This window comes from Scyliorhinus canicula, chromosome 7, assembly GCF_902713615.1.
Source record: "Scyliorhinus canicula chromosome 7, sScyCan1.1, whole genome shotgun sequence".
NCBI lineage: Eukaryota > Metazoa > Chordata > Chondrichthyes > Carcharhiniformes > Scyliorhinidae > Scyliorhinus > Scyliorhinus canicula.
The window spans coordinates 173,991,487-174,019,476 of NC_052152.1; the positions used below are offsets into that span (position 1 = coordinate 173,991,487).

General features: G+C 48.5%; 1 long non-coding RNA gene and 1 other non-coding gene across 2 annotated transcripts in view; both read right to left on the bottom strand.

Moving 5' to 3' along the window:
- Positions 1 to 27,990, bottom strand: part of LOC119969558 — a 206,247-nt gene that overhangs the window by 152,636 nt on the left and 25,621 nt on the right. The window lies entirely within an intron of this gene.
- On the bottom strand, positions 14,611 to 14,773 carry LOC119969783. Its single transcript, XR_005461463.1, has one exon. It is a non-coding gene; the product is annotated as a U1 spliceosomal RNA (small nuclear RNA).

A 27,990-nucleotide genomic window follows, 5' to 3' on the forward strand; every position in this document is an offset into this window, starting at 1 on the left:
ATTTCTCGACGGTCGCGTTAGCGAGATCGTGGCCCATATTTAACAGCACGGTCTGGGAATGAGCCCCAACGAGCTTCTCCCCATTACGGGCTCCCTCACCGTCCGGTTCACCAGACCTGCGCCTCAGCATTTCACTGCTGAGAAGGGGCAGCTGCTTTCTTTTAATTTAAAGTACCTAATTCTTTTTTTTCTAATTAAAGGGCAATTTAGTGTGGCCAATCCACCCTTTGCACATCTTTGGGTTGTGGGGGGGGAGACTCACCCAGACACGAGGAGAATGTACAAACTCCACACGGAGTTTGGGATCAAATCCGGAGCCTTGGCAGCTGCTTCTAGATGCTCCCTCACCACTCACTCATAGTCAACACACAAGCATGGCAGTGCGGAGAACTGCTCCTCGCTTTGGCGATGCCAATCTCACAAGGCTTCGCGACGCTGAGGGAAAAGGAGGGATAGGAGAGGGGGAGAAGTGGGGAGGGGGTGAGCTGATGGACAAAACCTTATCCTGTGAGAAGCGGGTGAGGATGAGAACCGCTCGGGTCCTCCGGGCATGCCTGGCCCTTGCCGCCTCATGTCCTCCACACTCCGACTCCTCTTGCGAGTACTCCCCGGGCTTGTTCAATATCCTCTCCGGCTCCTCCTCCTCAGACGAGGTTGCATGGCCCTCCTCCTCAGTATGTTGCCCCACCGCTGTGCCAGGTTGTGGAGGGCACAGCCGACCACCACATGCTGGAAACTCTCAGGTACCACCAGAGCAGTCCAGACATCGGAACCATGTTTATAGCAGTCAAGTGCCCCGCTCAAGAAAAGCAGATGGCAACATGTCCGGTTTCCGCATCAGTCTACGGCGTCTGCACTGGCGTCATCAGCCAGAATCTCAGACGGTACCCCTTACTCCCAAGTGCCAACCTGTCATCCTGAGGTGTTCTTCAAAGACACCGAGGATCTCCCAGTGTCCCAGAATGTAGCTGCCTCGCATGCTCCCAGGGAACATGATCCGGAGGTGGTGGTCGTACACGAGTTGAACATTCAGGGAGTGGAACCTCTTCCTGTTAATGTTGGACAGTCCCCGATAACCCAGTGTGCACAAGGTGACATGTGTTCTATCTATTTCCTCCTGGACCTGGGGCATCCCTGCGATGGCGGGTAATCCTGTGCCAGGGCATCTTGGTGGGCTTTGTCCAGCTCAAAGTTAGTATAGTCTGCTGCCCGGGCATACAGAGCATACGTGACCCCACGGTTGAACTTGTGGGCTATAGTTTGGGAAATGCCTCATAAGTCCCCGCTCGAGCCCTGGAATGAACCGGTGGCATCGAAGTTCAGGGTTTTGGTGACCTTCATAGCCACCGGGAGTGGGAGTTCTCCTCATCCACAGGGTGGCAAGTCTGTGAGACGGAGCCTCCTGTGGCATATGTTGTCCGTCAGCTCCTCAAAAGACTAACGATGCCTGTATACCTTGGGCAATTTCTAGCATCCCCCTCTGTGTTCATCCTTGGTCTGATGGCCGGGTCTTCAGGGTGTGCAGCAGCTCCCTGTATATGCAATGCCACCTCCAGGCTGTGTCGACACTGCTGCCGACTTCTCCGGCATCTAGCCATCTTGGCTGTCATCAGCACTGCTTGGGCATCCTCTACAGGATCGACACCACCATCCATTCTAGTCTCTGTAAGGAATTGGAGGAGGAGATAGACCGACAATCAGTTAGGGCTTCCACCCCGGGATACACAAATCCCCCAAGCCTCCACCACCCTTGTGTGTCCCACCTTTTCTCAGAGTGCCATCCAGTGAACCAGTCGCTCTGCACACTCACCCCTGGCCGTGGCAGGAGCCCCCAGACCTTGGACCCATGTCAGGAACATAAAGGAGGCCGTGCTCGGGTGCCTTCCCTGATCATCATGGGGATATCCCCACTTCTGAAGCCCAAATCTTGATTGTTTGATTGTTGGCTGCTGCCTCTGTGGACACTTCTAGAGTTGAGGCAAAGTGTTCAGGCTTCAAAGTTTGATTGAAATGCGATGCAATAATCATTGTCAGAGATATAGGGTGGGATTCCTCCATACCCAGTGGGGCAGAGGGTCCCGGCAGGATGGAGTGGCGTGAATCCTCCGCACCTTAAGGGGCTAGGCTGGTGCCGGCGTGGAAGGCCTTTGGTGCCACGCCAGCCAGGGCCGAAGGGACTCCGCCAGCCGGCGAGAGTTCGCGCCTGCACAGGTGCATCAGTGGCTGCTGATGTCATCCCCGCGCATGCGCAGGGCGGGGGTCACTTACGCGTCGGCCATCGCAGAGGCTGACATGGTCGACGCGTAGTAAAAGAGTTCCCCCACAGGCCCACCTGTGGATCGGTGGGCGCAGATCGCGGGCCAGGCCACCGTGGGGGCACCCCCAGGGGCCAGATCGCTGCATGCCCCCCCCCCCAGGAACCCAGAGCCCGCCCACGCCGCCAGGTCCCGCCAGTAAGGGACCTAGTCTGATCCACGCCAGTGGGACCGGCAAAGAACCAGCGGGACTTCGGCTCATCGCGGGTCGGAGTCTTCGGGCAGCCCTGGGGCCCATTGAGTCGTGCCGGTCCCCGCCATTCTCTGGGGCAGGCGGCGTGATTCACGCCTCGCCGACTTTTGGAGGGCCGGAGAATTCAGCGGCCGACAGGGGTGGGATTCACTCCGGCCCCCGGCGATTCTCCAAGCCGGCGGGGGGGTCGGACAATCCCGCCCATAGTATGTGTACTCACGAGAAGCCACTTGAGGATATTTTGTTTATTAAATGGTCAACAGTGCCAGTACACAAGAAGAGGAAAACCAACTACTTAACAGTCCATATATCTCACCAATCATCATTCAACAAGGAAAAGGAACCATGCAAACACATAAGTACCTGTTCACTGCAGAACATCAGTACAAAAACAAAACTACAATAGTTCACTTGTACAAAGAAAACTAAATACACTATATCACCTACGCAAGTCTTCAACAAAATGGAGGATCCTTCCAGCAAAGGGCTGCAGTAAACAAACACACATCTTCCAGGCACTAAACATTCAACAGTACAATAAAGTCACCAGCAATCTGCAAAAGCATTTATTCAACACCTTCATCAAGTTGCTCATTCAGATCAAGCTGCCTCCTTCTCCTGCTTCCACAGCTCCCAGCAGTAGACTCTCAACAGTGGAAAATCACACCGGAAAGTCACACTGATGCAAAGCATGCCAAAGGAGGGAAAAAAGCACCCCTTTCCCTTCTCCAGCACTGGCAGCTGGTCATCATACATTCTCCCTTTCCTTGCTCCAGGTCACAGAAGGAAAAGAGTTGGCAGCAAACAAACACCCAGCCTCAGGTATTTGAAGCCAACAGCAGGAGCAATCAGCAAACCCAACCTGCAGCATCACTTGAGAATATTTTGTTTACTAAATGGTCAACAGTAACAAAGATTTAAAAGGGGCGGCATGGTGGCACAGTGGTTAGCACTGCTGCCTTATGGCGCTGAGGACCCAAGTTCGATCCCGGTCCCGGGTCACTGTCCATGTGGAGTTTGCACATTTTCCCCATGTCTGTGTGGGTTTCACCCCCACAACCTAAAGATGTGCAGGTTAGGTGGATTGACCATGCTAAATTGCCCCTTAATTGGAAAAAAATAATTGGGTACTCTAAATTCATTTTATTAAAAAAGTTTATGAAACATTCCACATATCACAACAACCATTAAACAACAAGGAAATGCCACGCTTCCATATTAGTACCAATACAAAGCTACATCAGCTCAGTTTCACACAAAACAAACACACACACAGTATCACCCCTCGCAGGTTCCTCAACAGAAATGGAGGATAAGCCTGAGAATTTGTTATCATGTCCGGAACTTTGTCGTTGAAATGACTTGGCATCAATGTGTTATTTATTCCACTTATCAGTGCCATTCTCCATCTAGGGGCCACAGCTGTGCAGGCCCTCCCACAGGACCCAATCTCACTGGGACCAAATCTGGGATCCACATATTCCACTGCGGCTCAAGGTGCAGTTGAACATCCTTGACTTCCTGCGTATTTAACCATGGTGACGTGCCGGTTACATGCAGCACACACCACACCAGCAGCAAAAGCATCAGTAATCTGCAAAAGCGTTTCCTCAACTGGGTCATCAGGTGGCCCATTTGGATCAATATTGTGCATTGGGTTCCGCAGCGTCTCCTTGCTTCAAACCAGATAGCCTTCTGGACTCATACGTCCACTGAGCCCAATGTTCCAGGACCCAGGTATCTTAGAAAATGTTCTCCTTTCCGGCTACCGAAAAGGAAAAATGAAAAAATGACAATCGCTTATTGTCACAAGTAGGCTTAAAATTAAGTTACTGTGAAAAGCCCCGAGTCGCCACATTCCGGCGCCTGTTCGGGGAAGCTGGTACAGGAATTGAACCATGCTGCTGGCCTGCCTTGGTCTGCTTTCAAAGCCAGCAATTTAGCCCTGTGCTAAAAAATAGTAACATCAGCATCCAGGCATTTGCAGCCACCAGCAGGAGCAAGCAGCAAACACAACCTGCAGCTGTGAAGTGCTCTCACAACTAACAATGCCAATTCCTTATTAGCAATAGCCTTCAGCTGTGAAGCTAGAGGCTGCTCACAGTCAAAGGGAGTTAAAGTGACTGTCAGCACATAACCAGGAAGTTTTTCGGAGGACAAACAGGCAGCAGCTATAGTTGCCTCTGTTATGGGTATACACAATATTTAAAGATGGCTTTAAGGCCTCATGGACAACCCCCTGCTCCCCCACCTCAGCCCAGCGGCACCCTTGACCTGAACCGCTTCAGCCCTCTGACCAAGCCCAGCACCCCTGAAGGTTGCCGCTAATGAGATACAAATTAATGCAAATTGGGGTTAATGATACGCTCGTCGCATTTGGACATGATCCAGAACTCGCCATCGGGTTGGGTAGCAAACTGATTCACACCTGGTGCGAATCTTGATTTTACCATTTCTTGATATTTAACCGGCGCGCCCAGATCCACACTGGGCGCAATGCCGAGGTTAAATTGTGCCCTCGGGCCTGAGTTTTCACTCTTGAGTCAGGAGCACATAGCCGGGACAATTTCTGGCTCCAAAAACCTGACCTGGATGGTCAGATTTTCATTCCAGAAAGGGGTAGGCCCATCTCCCCAGATATAATTTGGAATCAGCACAGGGGCTGCTGGGTGGGGATGTAGATGCGGCAAAATAGCCCGCCCAATGCTTCAGCACTCAGAGACAAGAAATAAAAGGAAAAAAAGCCCTCTCCATCACATACTCTCACCTCTACATACTCGCCATGTCCCATTGTCATATTATTGAAGGAAAAACACTGAACTACCTCTGGAAATATTGAACATTTTTAAAAATTGGACACCAAAGCCCAAAGAAGGCAGAGGATGTAAAGTCAGTCGCTGGCTGGTGGCTGTTCCTCTGAGAGATGAGGGAACCCCACCCTGTTTTCAGACAAATATACTTTAAAGCATACAGAACTTAATTGCCATCTCTGGTGGAGACAATGGGACATGAGTATCATTTGATCAAGAGCTACCCTCTGCTTAATGTCCAAATGGATATTTCCAGAAATATCCAAAGAATGAGATAAAAGCCAGCTGAAAAACTTCCCCAAGTGTGAGTATGTGTGTACACACGTATGTGAACCCAAGGTCAAGTGTCAGAATGTCTGTGACACAGAAGCAAAAAGCAGCAGCAGCACCTTTTCACAAGCTTTCAGCAGGTATATTTCTATCTCCCTCTCTAATTGTTGAAGTAAGCCAAGTCAGCAAAGACCACAGCTGAAATGGAAATGAAGAGGCTTTTCCACCTAACTGCAGAACTCTGGAACCTAGGAACGGACTATTCTCCTGCTAAAGTCAGTGCTACTGGAATTACAAAACTGACTATTCGCCTGCCAGATCAGCACTACTGGAATCTCAAAACACAACAGCCGCAGCACTCAATTACCCCTCACAAGCATCCCCAAGTCTGTGAACATGTGGAGGGCTGTGTCCAGGATGGGACTTCCCGATTTGGGCCACCAGAGCCATTTTTGAAAAGACAGAGAGCCTCGCTGTCTGCAGGAAAATTCAGTCCTTGGTGTTTCAAACAGTAGGCTGAATTCTCTGATTGGGAGACCAGTGTTCTCCCGCCGAAGCAGAATTGCACCAGTTTTACGATCCCCTTGTGCATGGCGTGGAATAAGAGGGATTCCCAGGACTGGCAGCCCATTATCGAGGCCTTACGGCCAGCCAACCGACCCCCCCCTCCCCCCAACCACACACACATCGCAAATCAGCCCCGAACGCCCCCCCCCCCCCCCTCCCCCAGACGAATAAGCAAAACTCCCAATTAGCCGATCACTAGTTGCCCATATTCCAGCGCCTGTTCGGGTAGTGCACGATGGGGGAAGCTTGTAATCCTCTCTCTGACAAAAGGAAATGAAATGTATTCAGCTCTCCGAGAGCACAGAACCTCCCTTATGCAACAGTGGACAGCAGGTTTGGAGATATTGTAAATATCATCTTTTTTTTAAGAAAATATTTTATTGAAGCATTTCTAATTTTCATAATTTAACATGTTGACATTTCTAAAACAACCGCGTGGGTCGACGCACAAAATATCCCCTAAAAGAACAACAATAAACCACTGTCCTCTACCTCCTTGAAGAACCTACTCATCCGGGCTACCATCATGTGGGTAAATATCATCCACTAAGATGATATCTTAGCCTGGAATGAGTCAAATGCATGAAGGTTCATGACCACAGTCACCATCACAGCCATTGGCAATGCTGTCCTTATCCTGCTCTGAGACATCAATTGTGACTGCAGCAAGTGGCAGATTTCAGTTAGGACTCTTTAATGAAATGAAGACATCTGACACAATTCCGTTCAAGGGTCAGAAAGGAGTGTTGCTCCCTGAACATTATGGGCAGATACGAGCCTTTCTCCCTTCCTCCTCCTCCTCTGTCTTCCAGCAGCTTGTTCTGCTCTATGCCTCCTCTGCTCACTCTCTCTGTAATTATGTAGTCCAAGGAGAATGCAAACAATTGCATCCCTATTTGGGAGCGAGTAGTTTATGAAGAATCTTTGAAGTCAGGAAGGACAAAGTCCTTCAGCACATGTCACATGCCACGTCGACATTTGCAACTTTAAACAACTCTGAAAGCCACCAAACACTTCTATATCTGCAGTACGAGTCAGTAGAAAGCAATCAATCTACAACAAACCTGAAAGTGGTTGATGATCCCTTAAATAGAGCTGGTGGAAGGAATGGGTCCTTCCTGGTGCTAAATACATGTTTAGTTGTGTGGGGTTAAGAGGGTAGGATATTAGCTGGAACATTGAGTTCCAAGGTAGCATGATCTGCTTGCTCCGCATACAAGTGCAGAAACATACTGCACACATGCTAACAACCTTGCCAAAATGGCATCCAGCATGGCTAGCACATAAACTAAGGCGCACATGGTGCAGGTGACATTTTGGAAGCAAGGCTGTAGTGAGAGCGCTGAACGGGCACAGTCTTCAATAAATGGAGGAATATATTTTGATTTATCAGAGAGGCAAGAATGATTTTAAATTGCAACTCAGCCTGAATCCCTAAAATATGAGAAATTAAATGTAGAAAATTATATTGCATTTACCGACAAAACTGACGGAATTTTGAGTGAGACAGATTGGTGAATAAGGTAAGTGATGAAGTGTAGTTAACCTTTGCAACAGCTTGATTTTTAAAAGGACATCTGGAATTTTTCCTTAAAGATTGAATTTCCCCTATTATCGTCATTTGGACTGTGATGTGCCTGTTAAGATACTTCTTTGCCCCTGTGTTAACATTAGTAAATCAAAACACATCTCGCCATCCATTGAAAGCTATGTGATTGTCATGGGTCACTGGTTCTATTTCAACTTCATTGTAAATGGATTCTTGAAATTCTCATAACACACACAGAAGGAACCACATTTAAAATGCAATTTTGTCTTGCTCTTTGCCCTTGTCAGCCAGACTCTTAACCCACTGGAAATCATTTCCATAACACTCAAGATCTGATACTGAATTATCACTATTGTACGATAAATATGTAATATAGAGATATAAAATAGACCAAGATGTCAACTGTAGTTGCAGCGCTTCCACAGTAATGTCAATACAAAGTTACACAGAATAAACGTTGCTTTGTCAGAGACTCATTGCAGGGTTTGTAAATATTCTGATCCCTATTTCGTATATAAGCAGCTAGCTTTTGATATTACCCATGGTAAATTAAGTGATATACTGTTTATAATGAACAGAGTGTTAAATCAATTCAGGTTACATGTATCAATGCTGTTAAGGAATTTGTCCCTTTAATGCTGCAAAATTCAATTGCTTTAAGGGCTTAAGTTTGTCAACAGACAGATGTTTCTAAATTTCCACAACAGCTTGCATTTATATAACACCTTAAAAGTGGCAAAATATGCAGAGGCACTGACACGGCGGACATCTTCAATAGAGACTTTGAAAAAGTTGAAATCTCTCCAAAGGCAGTGATGTAAACATATTTAGGCAGTTCCTTTTGTATTTCAGTTGACAGCTTTTGCTGTCCATCTGTTCAAGAAATGCTCTTTGTGACAAATGATGCGAGATTTATCAACTTTTTTTAAACATTGCGCCTTATTTGCAAGGGTTTGCTTCCGAATTAAACGTCTCGGTGACAATGCTCAGAAAATTTAAGCAGAAACTGCCAGTAAGATATTTTTCATTCAGATTTTTGTTCAAAATCTTCCTCCAAATTTGAATAATTACGCAGCCCTTCTGTTGCAATCGGTTTATATCAAGAAATCAAAAATATGACACCAAAAAAAGTTGCATTAAGCATTTCAGATTTCATTTTAAAATTTGGTATGGTTTAAAGTGCAGATGAGGACAACCACTTGAAAATATGTAATATCTTTATTCTGGAGAAGGTCTCCTCGCGTAACTTTAAAAAAAATTTTTTTTATCGTACCCAATTATTTGTTTTTCCAATTACCCTGCACATTTTTGGGTTGTGGGGGCGAAACCCACGCAAACACAGGGAGAATTAGCAAACTCCACACGGACAGTGACCCAGAGCTGGGAACGAACCTGGAACCTCGGCACCATGAGGCTGCAGTGCTAACCACTGCACCACCATGCTGCCCCTCATAGCGTAACTTCAATAGGTAGCAGAAACCATGGGGAAATGGTATAAGTGGCAATATTTAGCCATTTATATCGCTCTTCCACTTTAACAGCCACATATAAGGCTGCTTGATTTAACTTGAGAGAGGCCTGTAGATGAATGAGACTGTCCACTTGAAACAGACGGAAAGCTGTTTAAATATGTAAATCCGGGCCCTACATCAGTTCCAAGACCTTGATGGCAAATGGCACAAAACGTTTCAGAATTTCTTTTTTGGTCGGACGCTTATGAGGACTGCCGCTGGTCGTGCCCTTAAAAAACACACAGCAGGGCAGCACGGTGGCAGAGTGGTGAGCACTGCTACTTCCAATCTCCCCATTACAAGGCTGATTGCTGCTTTATTTCTTCCAGTGAGGTTACTGAAGGTCTGGCACTGCATTGCAGTGGAGAATTTACTGGCCTGGCATCATTGTAAAAGCCGGGCAGCACGGTGGCCTAGTGGTTAGCACAGCTGCCTTACAGCGCTGAGGTCCCAGGTTCGATCCCACCTCTGGGTCACTGTCTGTGTGAAGTTTGCACATTCTCCCCGTGTCTGCGTGGGTTTCGCCCCCACAACCCAAAAATGTGCAGAGTAGGTAGATTGGCCACACTAAATTGCTCCTTAATTGGAAAAAATAATTGGGTAATCTAAATTTTTTGTTTTTAATTTAAAAAATAATCATTGTAAAAGCAACCTTTTTCCAAATGGAACACCAATTTCATTCCGTTCCTTGGATTACCAACTGGCTGTTGTACAAAGACTTGAACGTTCTATTCCGATGATCCGGAGAGCAATGATGTTAGGCTCCTGGCTGGGTCACCCATGATGCTAAGGTTGGAGGGGAGGAACCAGACAAAGCGCAATCCAAAACCAATCCTGAACGGCAGATAAGGTGCAGATACCAATATGGTATCAACGGCTGCAAGGGCGGATGAAGGCTACAGCAGTAGACAGATCCCCAGTTATCGAGGTTCCCTTGCCCCTGGAACTGGGCCTACCCACTCAGGACAGTGTGTCTGCTGTGTGCAACAGCACACCCACATCAAAAGATGTCGCACACCAGGCGTCTGCCTAGAAGAAACCAGCACAACCTCTACACAGACAAGATGAGGGGTGATGGGAGATCTGGAAGTCCCTAGCATCTGACCGACATGTAGGGGGTGGAGTTTGATTCAGTTGTCTCACTCTTGGAATAGGAACAAGACAGCATTTCGGTAGCTTCCTTCATCACTGAGCAGCCCTCTTCAGAATCCACTCTGCTCACCCTGCATGGGGAAGGGGCTAGAAAAGGTGCCCTAAAAATAGTCTGTTCCATCCCCAACCTGGCTAGAAAACCCCATCCAGCAACTCATCTCCTGTGGTCAGGAACGCAAAGTTAAACTGAATTTCGGAACCTGGAATGGACAAACCCTCATAGATAATGAGCAAAACAGTCGACCGGAACGTAAAACTGCCTTTGTTGCCATGAACTTAGGCACTTCAACATTGATGTCGCTGCCCAGCAAGAGACCCGTACAGCAGGTGAAGGGCAACTGAGGGAAGATGGAGGTGGTTACACCTTCTTCTGGAGAAGAAAATCTGAGGATCAACCCAAGATGCATGGAATCGGTTTTGCCATCATTAAACAACTCATCATCTGACTCTTGGAGCTTTCTATCAGCATCGATAAGAGCGGTACAGTAGCACAGTGGTTAGCATTGTTGTTTTACAGCACCAGGGACCCGGGTTTGATTCCCGGCTTAGGTCACTATCTGTACAGAGTCTGCATGTTCTCCCCGTGTCTGTGTGGGTTTCCTACAGGTGCCTCCCACAAGTCTCAAAAGACGAGCTTGTTAGGTGAATTGGACATTCTGAATTCTCCCTCAGTGTACCCGAACAGGTGCCGGAGTGTTGCAACTAGGGGATTTTCACAGTAACTTCATTGCAGTATTAATGTAAACCTACTTGTGACACGAATAGAGATTATTATGAATGCCTCTTGACCCTCCATTTACAAATTTCCAAGAACGAGCAGACAATGGATGTGAGGGCCTACACCCACCTTTGATGCCAATGGTGTGTCCAAAGAAGGCTTCTACCCCACCTTGTACGCCGTAATCTCCAACATTCCTAAGGAATGTGAGGTCATCCTCCTTGGGGACTGCAATGCCAGCTTTGGAATGGACTCTCAAATCTGGAAAGGAACCATTGAAAGGAAAGAGTTGGGAATTGCAACTCCAACAGGGTTCTTCAGCTTGCCAAATGTGCGGAACACCAGCTTTTCATAACTAACATACTTTTCCACCAAAAAGACAAGTTTCAAGACTTCCTGGAAACATCTACGATCAAAGCACTGGCACACGATCGACTTAATCATTGTCCGATCCAGAGACCAAAAGGATGCCCTCATCACCAAAGCAGTGACCAGGCTATGGACAGACCACCGGCTCATCCACTCCTCTATGTCCATCAAACTCCACCAGAAACAGCGGAAGACAAAGAAACAGCTCAGAAAAAAGATCCACATTGAGCGGCTTCAAGAGCCAAGCATGCTAGTGAACTTTCAATCATGTCTTCTCCAAAATCTCCAAAGAGTTCATTCAAATGGAGTGGAGGATAAAGTGGAACATGCTGAAAACAGCTATCATCTCAAGCTGAGAAGAAACCATCAGTTTCAAGACCAGGAAACACCACGACTGGTTTGATGAGAATAACCACACCATCCCTGACCTCAGCAATAAGAAGAAGAAAACTCTGTGACCAACAAAACGGCATAACCAGCAAGGCAAAGAGGAGAGCTCATCAATTAGCAAAGGTAGAGGTACAAAGAGAAACAAGGGAAATAAAGAAACAATGGTGGACTCTGAAAGCTAAGGAGCTGCAACCCCTCGCTGACAAGCATGACACCCAGGCCTTCTTCCTTGCCACCAAGGCAATATATGGACTCCATACCCTAGGCCAGAGATGGAATGGTGGGGGGTGGAGGGAAATGGTGGAGGAAAAGCCTTCACTGCTGCAACATTTAAATAGCTGTAGATTAGAGTCAGGATACAAATTTAAAATGTAAAAGACTTCAGTTCGTGCCACAAAAAAGATTGTCAGAGGACCCAGCAGCCCAGGACAAAGTCAAAATCACAAGCTTCTCCAGTAATATTTTGTTATAATAAAGGGAATGAATGAAGTCTTCTACGGCGATCATTCGCTAATGAGTATTATTGTCCACCTAAGAAACTCCTTGTCATTGTTTATGGGTTCTGTGGGTCCTTGTGTGGCTGATGAGACTGGCTAGCACTGTGGCTTCACAGCACCAGGATCCCAGGTTCGATTCCCTGCTTGGTCACTCTGTGCGGAGTCTGCACGTTCTCCCCGTGTCTGCGTGGGTTTCCTCTGGGTGCTCCAGTTTCCTCCCACAGTCCAAAGACGTGCAGGTTAGGTGGATTGGCCATGCTAAATTGCCCTTAGTGTCCAAAAAGGTTAGATGGGGTTATTGGGTTATGGGGATAGGGTGGAAGTGAGTCGGTGCAGACTTGATGGGCCGAATGGCCTCCTTCTGCACTGTATGTTCTATGTATCTATGTATGTATATATCCAGAAATGTAGTCAACCATGCTGAGAGCACTTCATTTTATAAGTGAAACTCATGGTGCTAAATTCAATGTGCTCATATCAATCAGTATAAGTACTCTCCCAGTCCATTTTCAGTAGGAACACTTGACAAATTGGGAAATCCAGTCAGAAATTCATAAATAGATACTTCTTTGTCATCCATAGAATTGAAAGAATCCTCACAGTGCAGGAGGAGGCCATTTAGCCCATCGAGCCTGCACCAATCCTCCGAAAGAGCACCCTACCTAGGCCCACTCCCCCACCCTATACCTGTAACCCTGTGCATTGATCATGGCCAAGCAACCTAACCTGCGCACCTTTGGACTGTGAGAGGAAACCTGAGCACCCGGCGGAATCCCACGCAGATACTGGGAGAATATGCAACCTCCACACAGACAGTCGCCCAAGGTCAGAATCGAACCTGAGTTCCTGGTGCTGTGAGGCAGCAGTGCTAACCACTGTGCCACCATCATATGATTCTGAAACTTCGTTAAGAAATCTCCAATCTGTGGAATCCAGTTAAGGCTTTGTTGCTAGGCAGAAAGTGGGGAATTATCCCCAGAAGACCACATTTGTAAACAAAGTGACATTTGTAAACAGCATTCTGAACCCAGGAGAGGGGAATAAGAAGTAAATCAGCACACTTCAAAATATATTAAATAAATGAGTAGAAATGTGCACGCAAAAGGAGGCTCAATAGGCCAGATTAATTTAAAAGAATCATTGGCCAGGGCAGCACGGTGGCGCAGTAGTTAGCGCTGCTGCCTCACGGCGCCGAGGTCCCAGGTTCAATCCCAGCTCTGGGTAACTGTCCGTGTGGAGTTTGCACGTTCTCCCCGTGTTTCCATGGGTTTCGCCCCCACAACCCAAAGATGTGCAGGGTAGGTGGATTGGCCATGCTAAATTGCGCCTGAATTGGAAAAAATGAATTGGGTACTCTAAATTTATTTTTAAAAAAGAATCATTGGCCCAAATATTTCTTTTTTGGAGGAGGGACAGAGGTAGGAGGAAATTAGGTTGAGTTTAGTGATTACAATTTGTACTTTAGAAGCAATTTGCTCTCATGTCAATATTTTTGCTTTAGGCCTTACTTAATAAAGACTGCTTTGATCACAATGGACATGTTCCCATTAAGTGACTTACACTGAACTTGGAAAATTGCAAGGACAGTTCTCAAAGTTAATGATAAAAAGACTTTACATGCTATCACTAGAATTTGATGAGTTTTTTGCAAACGTGCCTGTACTTAGGAAAAGTTTTAGTGGCCTTCGAAAATCTGCAGATTGGTAGATAGATTAATGGAACATGTGTTTTAGAACAGAGAACATACAGTGCAGAAGGAGGCCATTCGGTCCATCGAGTCTGCACCAACCCACTTAAGCCATCACTTTCACCCTATCGTCGTAACCCAATAACTCCTAACCTTTATGGTCACGAAGGGCAATTTATCTTCGCCAGTCCACCTAACCTGCATGTCTTTGGACTGTGGGGGGAAACCGGAGCACCCGGAGGAAACCCACGCAGACACGGGGAGAACGTGCAGACTCTGCACAGACAGTGACCCTGTGGGGAATCGAACCTGGGGTCCTGCCGCTGTGAAGCCACAGTGCTAGCCACTTGTGCTACTGTGCTGCCTGTGTTGTGAAGGTGAAAGTTTCAAAGTGGGGGTACCAGTGGCATGGTGTAATCACTGGAGTAGTGATCCAGAGGCCTGCTGCGGTAGCTAGTCCCTTTAAAGGGCTGTGCATTGGAAGGACCATGTGGCCTGATTGCCAAATGGGGAACGTCCGTGGGGATCTTGCAGCCAATTGTGATTCTAGTGTTAATTCTATTCTATTTTTGATTTGGAAATCAGGGGAGAGCATTAACGCAGTCCCCCACTACCCCAAGTTTTGCAGTCGAGTATCCCTCATTTGGGGACATCGTAGGTGTCAGCACACCCGAAGTGCAATGGGCTAGCCTATCCTGGGCGAACTACCTTCTTGATCATGGTTTCAACCCTGCCAGGTAAGTATGATCCTTGTGCTGAGAATGCAGACATCGATATAATGCTTTGTATATTGTTTGAATTTGAACCAGGGGCTGGTTTAGCACACTGGGCTAAATAGCTGGCTTTTAAAGCAGACCAAGAGCAGGCCAGTAGGATGGTTCAATTCCCGTACCAGCCTCCCCGAACAGGCGCTGGAATGTGGCGACTAGGGGCTTTTCACAGTAACTTCATTGTAGCCTACTTGTGACAATAAGCGATTTTCAATTTATAATAAACCCGTCATTGTTAGTTAGCTCACTGGTGGTCGGCAATTATTACATTTACTACATTGGCGAAGAGGAAAACAACAGGGTCTCAGATTGCAACAAAGGAAGAATTTTGAAGCAAAGTTCGGTCAAAGTCGCAGAACAAGTCCAATCGAGTCCAGCTTGCAAAAGAGCAAAACGTAGTCATGCCTCACTTCAGAAAACTGGAAGCTTTTGACACCACTACAGAACACTGGGTACAGTATGTGGAGGGTTTGAAATATCTTTGCTGTGCTAATGAAATAGTGAGGGAGGATAAGAAAAACACTATTTTGCTGACTGCATCTGTCTCCATTCGGTGGGTTTGTAATGAATATTGGTGATCAATAAATGGAGGCAGATCACCAATATTCATTATAAACCCACCCGCACTCCCACAGCTACCTCGACGACAGCTCCTCACACCCCACTCTCTGTAAGGACTCCATGCCATTCTCCCAGTTTCTCTGCCTTGGCTGCATCTGTTCCAATGATGCCACCTCACCTTCTGATTAGGTACATTACTGCATTGTAGACTCCCGACTAAGTTCAACGACTTTAGATAGTAACTTCCACTTCCATCTTAACCCTTCCCCCCCCCCCCCCCCCCCCCCCCCCACCCAAAAAAAAAGTTTTTGTAGTGTGTTGTTCATTGGTTTTCATCTGCCATAATACAACCCACCTTCTGATTAGGTACATTACTGCATTGTAGACTCCCGACTAAGTTCAACGACTTTAGATAGTAACTTCCACTTCCATCTTAACCCTTCACCCCCCCCCCCCCCCACCCAAAAAAAAAGTTTTTGTAGTGTGTTGTTCATTGGTTTTCATCTGCCATAATACAACCCACCGCTCGTCCACTTGGCCACCTGTCCCTGGCTGCTCAGTTGCTCCTATTAACACATTCTGCGAGCTCACGTTTTGTCACCATTAGTACTCTTCATCCCTTAACGGCACCATTAACATCCCCCTTTGTCTTATTTCCCCTTTGCCCTGACCTATCCCTGGTTTTCTATTCTGCCCTACATCCTGCCTTCCAACTATATTGCTTATTTTCCCCAGACGAGTCATTTAGATGCGAAACATTAACTCTCTGTCCACAGATGCTGCCAGACCTGCTGACTTTATTCAGCAGTTTCTGTTTTTATTTCAGATTTCCAACATTCGCAGTATTTTGCTTTTAGCTGTTTTGTGCAGAATCCTTGAAGTCAAACAAAAGTCCTTCAGCATGTATCACACCACTCCCTGTAGACTTCAGTATCTTTAAATAGCAGGATAAAGCACCAAACATTTCCACAATCGCAGCAAGAGCCAATAGAAATCATTCAGCAATAAACCAGCAAGTAGTTGATGATGTCTTCAAATAGTGTTGGTGTGGGTCCTTCCTGCTTTTGAACACACTTTGGCTGTGCAAGGTTGAGAGATGGTATCAACTGAAGTGTTGAATTCCAAGGTGACTCCGCTTATGTTAAATCAGCATTACACACTGATTAAAGTCACAATGTGCCTAACCTGCATACTTCAGGTGGATGACTCTTGCACCCGCACTAGTGCCTTGGCCAATAATGTGTGCACAGAATCATTTCAGTGAATTTACAGTGCAGAAGGAGGCCATTAAGCCCATCGACTATGCACCGGTCCTTGGAAAGAGCACTCTACTTAAGCCCACACCCCTACCCTATCCCCATAACCCAGTAGCCTCACCTGACCTTTTGGACATTAAGGGGCAATTTAGCATGGCCAATCCACCTAACCTGCACTTCTTTGGACTGCCGCCTCATTGCCAGTAGATGCCGAGCGTAGACTTGGTTTACTGGGCGGGTATAATGTCCTTTGAGTAGTTCCATTGCAGAATCGTAGTCAGTAGCATCCTCGATGAGCGTGTAGACGTCTGGGCCCACTCTCAAGTGCCAGATCTGTAGTTTCTGCTCCCTCGTAGGTGTACTTTCTGCCGTGCCAAGGTAGCCGTTAAAACATGCTAACCAGTGCTTAAAGGTTGTTACTGCGTTAGCCGCGTGGGGGCTGATCTGTAGACACTCAGGCTTGATGCGGAGCTCCATCCTTTAAAATCTTGTCGATTAAATTGATGCACTATCAATGACCACAGAAATGAGGATGTAGTCCGAATTGAAGGCTTTAATCGACAAGATGTTTCCCCAACAGCTCAAGTACAGAAAAGGAAGCTGCAGGGGAAACACAGGTTCTTATACCCCGCCTCAATGGGCGGAGCTACCTTACATTCTGACCAATGGGTTACAAACCATTGGGCCAATGAGCAACGAGCCTTCTCCACCAATGGTGGCTCAGCACTCCCAGGTACCGTAGTACCTCTAGTCATTCTACCACATAATGTTATGTGGCCCAACTGTTTAAAGTTTCATTTAACTTATCTGCAGCAGTTTGATACAACTGAGTGCCTCACTGGGCCATTTCAAAAGACAGTTAAGAGTCAGCCACATTGCTGTGGGTCTGGAGTTACATGTAGGCATGTAAGGACGGCAGATTTCCTTCCCTAACGCACATTAGAAAGCCCAACAGGTTTTACGCAAATCCAGTAGTTCCATTGCCACCATTACTGACACGAGCTTCAATTCCAGGTTTATTTAATTAGTTGAATTTAAACTCCCCAGGTGCCGTGGTGGAATTTGAACTCATCTCTGAATCATTAATCCAGACCTCTAGACTACTCTCCTGGTGACATAATTACAATGCTACCATAGAAAAGACCATCATTTTGCAACATTATTTTATTAAATATTTTAGGTTCTGTTTTGAACATTCAAAGTAGCATTGTTGTGATTAGTGCTAATGGCATCAAATAAGAAAAGTGCTGAATTATCTGTCATGATGTTATCCAGCATCATAAGACTAAACGGCGAAGTATAATGGTTTCACATTAGGATGTCCTGAACTAATGTCATTCCTGTTGTGTGAAAATCCTTGATACACTACTTGTTAAATTTTGCCTGATTCACATATTTTGTGGTCTCTTTCCACATCACACATGTGCTGAATAAATTTATAATAATTTTTATAATAATCATTATTGTCACAAGTAAGCTTACATTAACACTGCAATGAAGTTATTGTGAAAAGTCCCGACACCTGTTCGGGTACACAGAGGGAAAATTCAGAATGCCCAAATTACCTAACAGCACATCTTTCGTGACTAGTGGGAAGAAACTGGAATACCCGGAGGAAACCCACGCAGACGCGGGGAGAACGTGCAGACTCCACACAGACAGTGACCCAAGCTGGGAATTGAATCTGGGGCCCTGGCGCTGTGAAGCAACAGTACTTTTTTTTAAAATTCAGAGTACCCAATTATTTTTTTTCCAATTAAGGGGAAATTTAGCGTGGCCAATCCACCGACCCTGCACATCTTTGGGTTGTGGGGGTGAAACCCACGCAAATACGGGGAGAATGTGCAAACTCCACACGGACAGTGACCCAGAGCTGGGATCGAACCTGGGATCTCAGCGCCGTGAGGCAGCAGCACTAACCACTGCGCCACAGTGCTGCCCTGAAGCAACAGTACTAACCATTATGCTACCGTGTCACCCATCTACTATTCCCAGGAGGTCTCCCATCCAAGTACTAACCAGGCCTGAGTCTGCTTAGCTTTGGAAATCAGACGGAATTGGGCGTTTTCAGACTAATTGCATGAAGATAGATTCTGAAACAAATGTACCCACATGAATTGAAAGAAAATTGAATTGAGAAGGAAGCATAGTGCTTCAATACTTCAAAAGAGCAAAATTCAGGTGAAAAACATTGGTGGCTTCAAAATGTACACAGGGCAGAACTTCCAAGGAGTGACAATCGCAGTTGGATTGCCACTCCGCTCATTTTTACTTACCTCAGTTAGGAGCTGAACATTTTTCGCCAGGCCCTCTGACGTGGGCCTGTTAAGAAATGTGCAGCATACCAGCTCATGGGACTCTTCAGTGCAGGGCAGCAGAATTGGCTGAAGTGAAGCTGATTTTATACAGCACCAACTGCCGTAAAACAGATCCCAGCCACTTTGAGAAGCCTGCTGGGAAGATAGGTGTACAATGTAAGTGGGTAGGTTGGGTGTGGGGTTGCAGTAGGACCGGTTGGTGGGGGAGGGGGAGGAGGTAGAATGGGTCAGAGGTTAGGATGGAGGAATGATGGATCGGGGGATGGTAGGTGGGGTTGAGGTGCATGAGATGGTTTGAGATGTAGTCAGGGGTGGGGTGTGTGGGGGCTGGTCGGGGTAGTTGAGAGGGTACTGAGGTTTAGTCAGGGGTGGAGGTGTAATTGGGGGGGGTCGAGAGGGTAATCGGGGTGGGGGGTACTCAGGGGAGGAAGGTAGTTGGCATCAGTATCAATGTTACCCAGGAGTTAGAAGTGGTTTTCATCCTTCAAACATTTCCTGAGTAACTATTCTGATAAGACGTCAGAGCCCTCTGAAATCTCTGATTTAAATTGAATGGTTCCCAGTGCAGGGCAATCGCCTGTCGGAAGTTTGAACTTCCTGCACAATTCCCATGCAGTTGTTACAAGGGGCCTCCAGGGCATATTCTGGGATTCCTCCCAGCTGTGACCCCACCCCTGGAACGGAAGTCCTGGATCAGAGTAATCTTTGCATTAGTTTCTTCGCTACAGAATGAATACCACAAATGCATTCACTTTCACAGTCTGCACTGAACAAATAGTTTGTTTCAGACAAATGTCTTCTCCATTAAGATAATAGTTAAGATCAGAATTATTACTGTTCCAGTCTCCTAACCAGTTAAATTCAGTACATTACTATTTGGCACAACTAACTTCCAAAATGAAGCAAAGGCAAAGAGCTGTAAAATTATCTAAGATTCTTTAAATAGAGGTATTATAAATATAACATGACAGAAAGTGGGAAATCTTAGAATACCATCGAGGGTAATGGGTGGGGACGGTTGCACTGTGGATGGCACGAACCTGTGGGTCCCAGGTTCGATTTCCCTGCTGGGTCACTGTCTGTGCAGAGTACTCGATGGGCCGAATGGCCTCCTTCTGCATTGTATGTTATATATTCTAAAAGATGGGAAAATAAAGAAATCATTGGAAGACAAAGACCTGCTGTGGAAGGATTCTCCGTTGGCTGACGGCGAAATCGAGAAAGGCGATTGGGCAGAGAATAGGTTTCAACACCAAAATCGCGGCGGGCGCTGATTTGACACCAAATCACAATTCTCCGTCACCTCGACAACAGCGTCAAGCAATCCGGAACGCACGTAAACACCATTTGCATTTCATTCGCAGGCCTGACCCGATATTCTCCGAGGCCGCCGCGATTCACCGCCTCCAACGGCCCGGTTCACTTGCGCTCTTAAAAATTGTAAAACTGGTGTCATGGCTCATGAGGGAGAGAGAGAGAGGGCGGCACAGTGGCTAGCACTGCTGCACACGGCGCTGAGGACCCGGGATCGAATCCCGGCCCTGAACCAATGCCCATGTGGAGTTTGCACATTCTCCTTGTGTCTGCGTGGATTTCACCCCCACAACGCAGAGATGTGCAGGTTAGGTGGATTGGCCATGCTAAATTGCCCCTTAATTGGAAAAAAAAATAATTGGGTACTCTAAATTTATATTTTTTTAAAATGAGGCAGAGAGAGGATGTAGGACACAGAGAGGTGGGACTGTGGGCTGGCAGGCTGGCAGTGGCCTGGCTGGCCAGGGTGGAGGGGGGTGGGGTTTTCTGTGAAACAGGCCAAGTGGCTGGGGTGGTCCCCCACTAGACCGGGACTGTGCCCAGGCATGAACTGCCATTACCGTGGCCTGCAAGTCAGCCACCTTGCTAAGCACCTTACTGACCACCTACCTAGGTTCCTGGTTTTGCAGAGTGACACCGGCTATAAGAGTGCCTTCAGCCCACCAGCCAAGCACCCCACCCTCCATCTTGCCGCCCCCACCCAGCCACCACCCGTTGGCAGGACATCAGGCAGTCCACCCAGGGCAATGCCCACTGAAGCCCCTTCAGGGGATGCAGGGTGGGGGATGCGGAGCGTACTGCTGGCAAGTGCTGTGCCAGCTGACAGTACCCCTGGCATCAGGGATGGGCACCAGGGCCAGAGGCCCCCCCATGGTTCTGAGCACGATAGGGCCAGGGGTGTGGGGATGGGAGGGGGGGGGGGGGGGGGACGACGACATACAGGGCAGAGCCCACAGTGACAGCCAGGGCCACTATGTAGCCCATTGGATGCCCCCCAGTTGGGGGGTTGGCTCCTGCGCAACAGGGTTATCCACTGCAGTCCTGGCTGATGACACCTATCCGGAGGCCACAGGCTGATGCAGAGACCCGCGACAACGATGCCCATGCAGCAAACAGGAGCATGATCGAGCGGTGCTTCGGCCTTCTGAAGATGCGGTTCAGGTGCCTGGACCGCCCAGGAGGGCCCCTCCAGTATGATGCTGAGAGGGTCGCCCACATCGTGGCAGCCTGCTACATCCTCCACAACATCACACAGCAGAGGGGCGATGTGCTGGGGGAGGAGGAGGAAGGCCAAGCCTTGTCCGACGAGGAGGAGTGGGGGAGGGGGAGTATGGACAGGACATGGGAGCCAGTCAGGCACGACATGTCCACCTGGGATGCTCTGATCACTTCCGGGTTCACGGACTGGGGGTGGACAGATGAGGGGCACAGACACCGCATCCCATCTCTCCCCCCCCACACCCCCGCCTGCAACCCCCTCCCTGATGCATACCTGCCGCACAAAGCGTGTGGGCCCTGTGTTGGCAGTAACACCGGGTCCTGTCCATGGGATGGAGGATGATGACAACCCGTTCTGTTGCTCCGCATCGTTTGGCAACATCTGACTCCAGCCTACGGTAGCACGTTCCACCATCCACCTGGGTGATCCCTGCATGCAAGCTGGCCATTCCATCACACAGTGCCATCAGATCCCTGGGGTGATGGTGGTGGGGAAGGTTGGAGGGTGCAGGGGGGAGGGCCCAGGCCAGCCACAATGCCCACCCATTTCCCCCCCACCCCGCACACACTCTCTGGCCAGCCCAGACAAGCCCAGCCTTCACACCAATCTGAGCACTGATGCAGTTTGACAGGTGTTTGATGTGACAACATATATACAGATTTGTGCCCTAGCTCCTATCACTAAACTATGCACTGCACCAATGCCAACTTAACTGGTGTATAACGTTCTGGCCTTACAGGCCCTAAAGCTCTGTCTTGGTAGATCCCCAGATGGTACATGCCCTGACAGTCTCGGCCTGCTGTGATTTCCACCCTAAAACCTGGCGCAACCAGGGCTGGATGGACCCAGCTGCTGCTCAGGCATCCCAGGTGGCATGGTGCCATCGTGTTCTGCCTGCAGCCCACCAGATGCGGCAAGTACAGGAGGAGGTAGTCTGGGGTGCTGCGGTGTTCCATCACCTCTTGCGGGAGTCACCAGCACGCACCCAATCACCTCCTCACCTCTCAGGGTGCCCAGTGGCTCCCGGTTACTCCATGAGACGGAGTTGCGAGCGGAGCTATTCCCTGAGGCTCCCCCACCACCTGGCGCTGTCAACATGGCGGCCCACTCTGGTCTCGACCAGAGTCTGCACACTGTTGGCCTGGGTGGCACGCATGGTCGGCACCACCTCCTGCTCCTGCACGCGGTTGGACCCCTGCAGGTACTGGATGCTCGCTGACAACCCCTCATGTAGTCACTGGCTCTGCAGCTGCATCTCCAGAATTGAAGGACTGTCCTGTCCAGAAGCCGGAAACCCGTCTGGACGGCAGCTAATCCCTGGGGTCGGCCTGCCCTCCGACCGTCTGCCCCCTTGGGAGTTCCTACCTCCACCTGATGTACTGGATCAGCTGTCTGGTGCGCACCAGAGAGTGTCCCAGGAGTCTCTTCACTAAAGTGCCCAACCAAGGTGAGTGTATCGGATGGAGAAGGGTGTTGGAGATAGCTGTATCAGGAAATCAGTGGCGCCCTCAGACTCGAGCTCCAGAGTGTCCTGAGTCTTGGGTACAGGGCTGCCGTCCAAGCTCCTCTTGCCGTCAGTGCTCGGCTCATAGGGGGCTCCGGCTGTGGCACTGGCTGGGGGCGTGGGACACCAGAAGGCCCCGCCCCACCACCAGCAGGTCCTGCAAGACACAAGACAAGACGCATGATTAGACCGTGGGCCAGGGAGGAGTGGAGATGGTGGGGCTGCTGGTGGTGTGAGGGTGAAAGTGGGGTTAAGGGTGAGGGCGAGGGGGTGGTGAGGGTGGTGTTGGTGTGGGGGAGGGGGTTGGGGATGGGGTGAGAGGGTGGTGAGGGTGAGGGTAATGTGGGGGTGAGGGTGGGAGCAAGGGGTTGGTGAGGGTGAGAGTGAGGGTGTTATGGGGATGCGGTGAGGGTTATGTGGGGGTGAGGGTGAGGTGGGAGTGAGGGTGTGGGTGAGGGGGAGAATGTTATGGGAATGAGAGTGGGAGTGAGGATGAGGGTGAGGGCGGTGTCGGGGTGAGGGTTGTGTGGGTGTGAGGTGGGGGTGGGGGTGAGGTGGGTGTGAGGGTGGTGTGAGGGTGGGGGTGACGGGGTGATGAGAGTGGGTGTTATGAGAGTGAGGGTAGTGTTGGTATGCGGGTGAGGGTGGGTTGGGTACATGCACGGCCACAGACCCGACAATTCATCGGCCGTATCGGCAGGTAAAGCCGGGGGCTTTACGCTGCGTGCCTGCTAGCCGCCAACTAAACGGAGCATCGGTGCAGCTTTTGTGCCCTTTTGATTTGCGTGAAACATCTCTGTTCCCACGCCGGCGTCAGCACCTAGGGCGCGATTCTCCGCTGCCCACGACGGGTTGCAGAATAGCGGGAGGGCGTCCCCGACATTTTTCCCGCCCCTACGGCCGCCCCACGACACGAATCGCTGCTCGCCGTTTTTTACGGCGAACAGCGATTCTCCCCAGGCCGATGGGCTGAGTTCCCAGGCCTTTACACCTGCTTGCTGCCATCGTAAAAACGGCCGCAACATGCCCGTTCTGGGCATCCAGGGCCCCGATTGGCACGGCAGTACCATGGGCCCGCGATCGGTGCCCACCGATCGCGGGCAGTGCGTCCTTAACGGATGCACTCTTTCTCCCTCTGCCGCCCCGCAGGATCAATACGCGGGGCGGCCGAGGGAGATGACGGCCCCGCGCATGCGCGGGTTGGAGCCGTCCAATCCACGCATGTGTGGCTGACATCATCGTGCGCGTCAGCCGGCGTGACGCTTGGCGCGCGGACTTAGCGACGGTCGCTAAGGCCGCGATGCCGTGCTTCACGGGGACCCGCTGCTAGCCCCGCCCGGGGGGGGGGGAGAATCGGGTCCCGGGAAGGGCGCGGAGGCTGCCGTGAAACACGGCCAGTTTCACGGCAGCCTTTACGACTCGCCGCATTTGCGGAGAATCGCGCCCCTAGTCTTAAAATCGGAGAATCCAGCCCATAGCCTCAGGAATGGAGAATCCAGCCGCTCATGTGACAAAATATATGCAGTAGAAATGTTAAATTAACATGAAACTTTTGAAGAGATAAGAAATGGAAGGCATTATCGTACGAGCCCTTCTAAAGGATGCAGAATCTGTCAGGAACAAAGTACAGGATTGTGAGAATAACCAATAATAGAAATCATTATTTTCAGAGAATTGTGTAATTAGATAGGTGTGCAGGATGAATAAGGTAAAAGGCCTATTTCTTTTTGCAGAGATGCAGGGCTCTGGAATAATTTTTGACACAGGAAATCACTAATGTCTTTCAAAAGGAAGCTTGTTAACCTCCCGAATGAAGAGGCCATTTCCAGTTACAGGGTTCACTTGCCAAATACTTGTCATTGTGATCAGCCATGGCAACCATTGCCTCCCTCAATTGCCTTTATGAGTCTGGCAAGAGCTTCCCCAGAGTTTTTACTGAATTGGCCACAGAGGTTTGAGGAATGAAGGATGGTTAGAGATGTGTGGAAGTGTCCAAGGTTGCATCTTAGACTGAATGGAGAAGACTTGTGCACCCTAATTCCATTTTCTTGTCCTGCATTTCGTATGTTTGAATTGTGTAGGTCAACAATGTACTGAAATACCCTGTGCCCTGGCGTGGCGGGGGGACCTGCTGGAATTCTTGATGCTTGAAAAGGTCAAATTTGAATTGAGGGTGTAATGAACTCCAATTGGCTTTATTGGTTGGCCAATTGGAGTATGAGCTCCCTCAATGATAGCTCATTGAGGGGGCCCATATAAGCACCTGTGTAGGCTTTGTGAGCAGTCTTAAGTTGACTGGACTGCTAGCAGCACTGTTTGTAGCTGCTCCTGTAATATCGTTATTGTAAATAAATATTGGTGTGGTGACGGAACTCCTGCCTCCCGTAGATTACTACAACCCTCATACTCGGAACGCTCCCCTCTATAAACATATCCCCCATTGTCTCAATCCCTGCTTTCCGCCATATTGGTGTGGTGACGGAACTCCTGCCTCCCGTGGATGACTACAGAGGGGAAGGATGGAGGGGTTCTATAATTCATGGGTGATATTCATTATACACTTTCGAGGATTGGATTACATCGAACATTGGGGGGGGGGGTCTGGGAGTGTTGGGGGGGGGTCTGGGAGGGTTGGGGGGTCTGGGAGGGTTGGGGGGTCTGGGAGGGTTGTGGGGGGGGGGGGTCTGGGAGGGTTGGGGGTGTCTGAGAGGGTTGGGAGGGTTGGGGGGGGGTCTGGGAGGGTTGGGGGGGGGTCTGGGAGGGTTGGGGGGGGGTCTGGGAGGGTTGGGGGGGGTCTGGGAGGGTGGGGGGGTGGTCTGGGAGGGTTTGGGGGGGTCTGGGAGGGTTTGGGGTGGTCTGGGAGGGTTGGTGGGGGGTCTGGGAGGGTTGGTGGGGGGTCTGGGAGGGTTGGGGGTGTCTGAGAGGGTTGGGGGGGTCTGGGAGGGTTGGGGGGGGGGTGACTGTATGTGTTAATGGTGACTATGGGTGATTCCTGATTCCTTTTTGTCATTTGTTTATGTTAACATGCGGGCTAATGTTTGGGGGTTCGGTGGGAGGGTGGGATTGTTGTTATTGATATGGGGATTGACATTGTATTCATTACTGATTATTGTTTATTGTTGGGTATAAATTTGGGAGAAAATGTGAAAAAGGAGAATAAAAATATTTTTTACAAAAAACAATGTACTGAAATTTGGAGACTGGAATTCGAAGAACTATAATGAAGCTTGTGTTACTAAAATGCTATATGCATGCACATTGGCAGCCTTAAAAAAGAGATATACAAATGGGTAATATATTACTGAATTGCAAAATGAATGCTATCTAAGCTGCTTTCGCTGCAATATCTGACTGCGAGAAGCTGCCTAGCACATTGCTCACAGTTGAGTTGATAGGAATAATTTTGACTTTGCAATCGTGTAAAACTGGACAATACTGAATTGCCTTTTTCACATCCTGTCCGATTTTTATGTCCGCCTACTGTACCCTTTCATCCCAAATTTGGCATTACACTGACTATAACCTACAAAGGTAAATCTATAACTGTGATCCAATATGGGAACAACAGTGAATCAATAATTTAAGGGAGAATCAATCCACTTGTGCTCCACATTCCCTATGGATTTGTGTTTGAACGTGACATAAAACTGCCAGAACAGGAGTGGGGGCAGGGCAGAATTGGGGGGAAAAAAGGCAGGCGTATAGGTGCGAGCAAAGATCTACACATTACAGCCAGGTTGATGTCGGCAGGGAAGCAAGAACGGAGCTGAACTAATGGGCCATCATTTGCTGAAGAAGTGAATTGAACACCCATCTATTGTCAGGTAAACCTGCCCTTACACATTCCGACTTTTAAACTTTTTGTGAGGCAAGTTGCTGAAATTGCGAGTTGGTAACATTGCAGCACAAGAAACTCAAGACATGAAAGGAACAGTGCAAGCAGCTGTGTATCTCCTGAACCAATCAGATTGAAGAATAATGAAATTAATAGTGCAAGGGCTGATAAAAATGTTAGATTGGGTGAATTTCATGTCAAAGCAGGCACAAAAAGGGAAATAAAGAGAGACAAAGCAAGACACAAACAGAAAGTTGATTAATAAATATTTTCTAAAATCTCCAACACAAAAATGAATGAAAATCAGCATTTGTCATTGTTAATTTCCAGTTCTAGAGTGGTTAACTGGTAGGAAATAGCACACGTCACATTGCTAAAAGTTGCTAAGCTGAAATAGACAAAACTTATTTTCTGTTCACACTCCATGCTGTTCCGTGCATTTAAATGGCGAAGCAGTCAATGAGATGCCATTTTCCAAAGCTATTGGCAGAGCGATTCACCTTAGACAGCTATCGTGCTGGAAATCGATATTTAACCCACACATCTGCCCTCATCTGAGTTTTCTGGGGTGTTTGTGCATAAATAATGGTCAGTGCTATTAACCTCACTGTCTTTTGACAGCAAATTGTGGTCCATTGCTTAGGAGTCCAGGTGTAGGGAATGGGACAGAAAGGATTGGATCTCGACTTGAGGGAACCTCTGTAATGTGGGAGGTAGAGAAATGGGCAGGCCAACACAGCAGCAGGAGCTCAAAAGCAGAGTCAACGGGAGGATTGAATGGACGTAGGTACATTCAAAAGAGAGCTGGCTTGGAGGTTGACTGAATTGCGGGGAATTTAATACCCGGAATTTTTCCCGTACCAGCCTCTCCGAACAGGCGCCGGAATGTGGCGACTAGGGGCTTTTCACAGTAACTTCATTTGAAGCCTACTTGTGACAATAAGCGATTTTCATTTCATTTCACAAGAATGATCCACATTGAGCATCCAGTTCCATTGTTAGTTTAGGCAGAGGAATTGGGAATGGCAAAAGTAAATGCTGCAAATACTCACCAGCTCTGGCACATCTGTGAAAAGAGATCTTTTAGGTCAATCACCTTTGGTCAGAACTAGCAAAAGCTAGAGATGTAACTTGTTTCAAACAAGTGTGGAGGCATGGAAAAGGATGAGGGGGGATAAAAAGGGG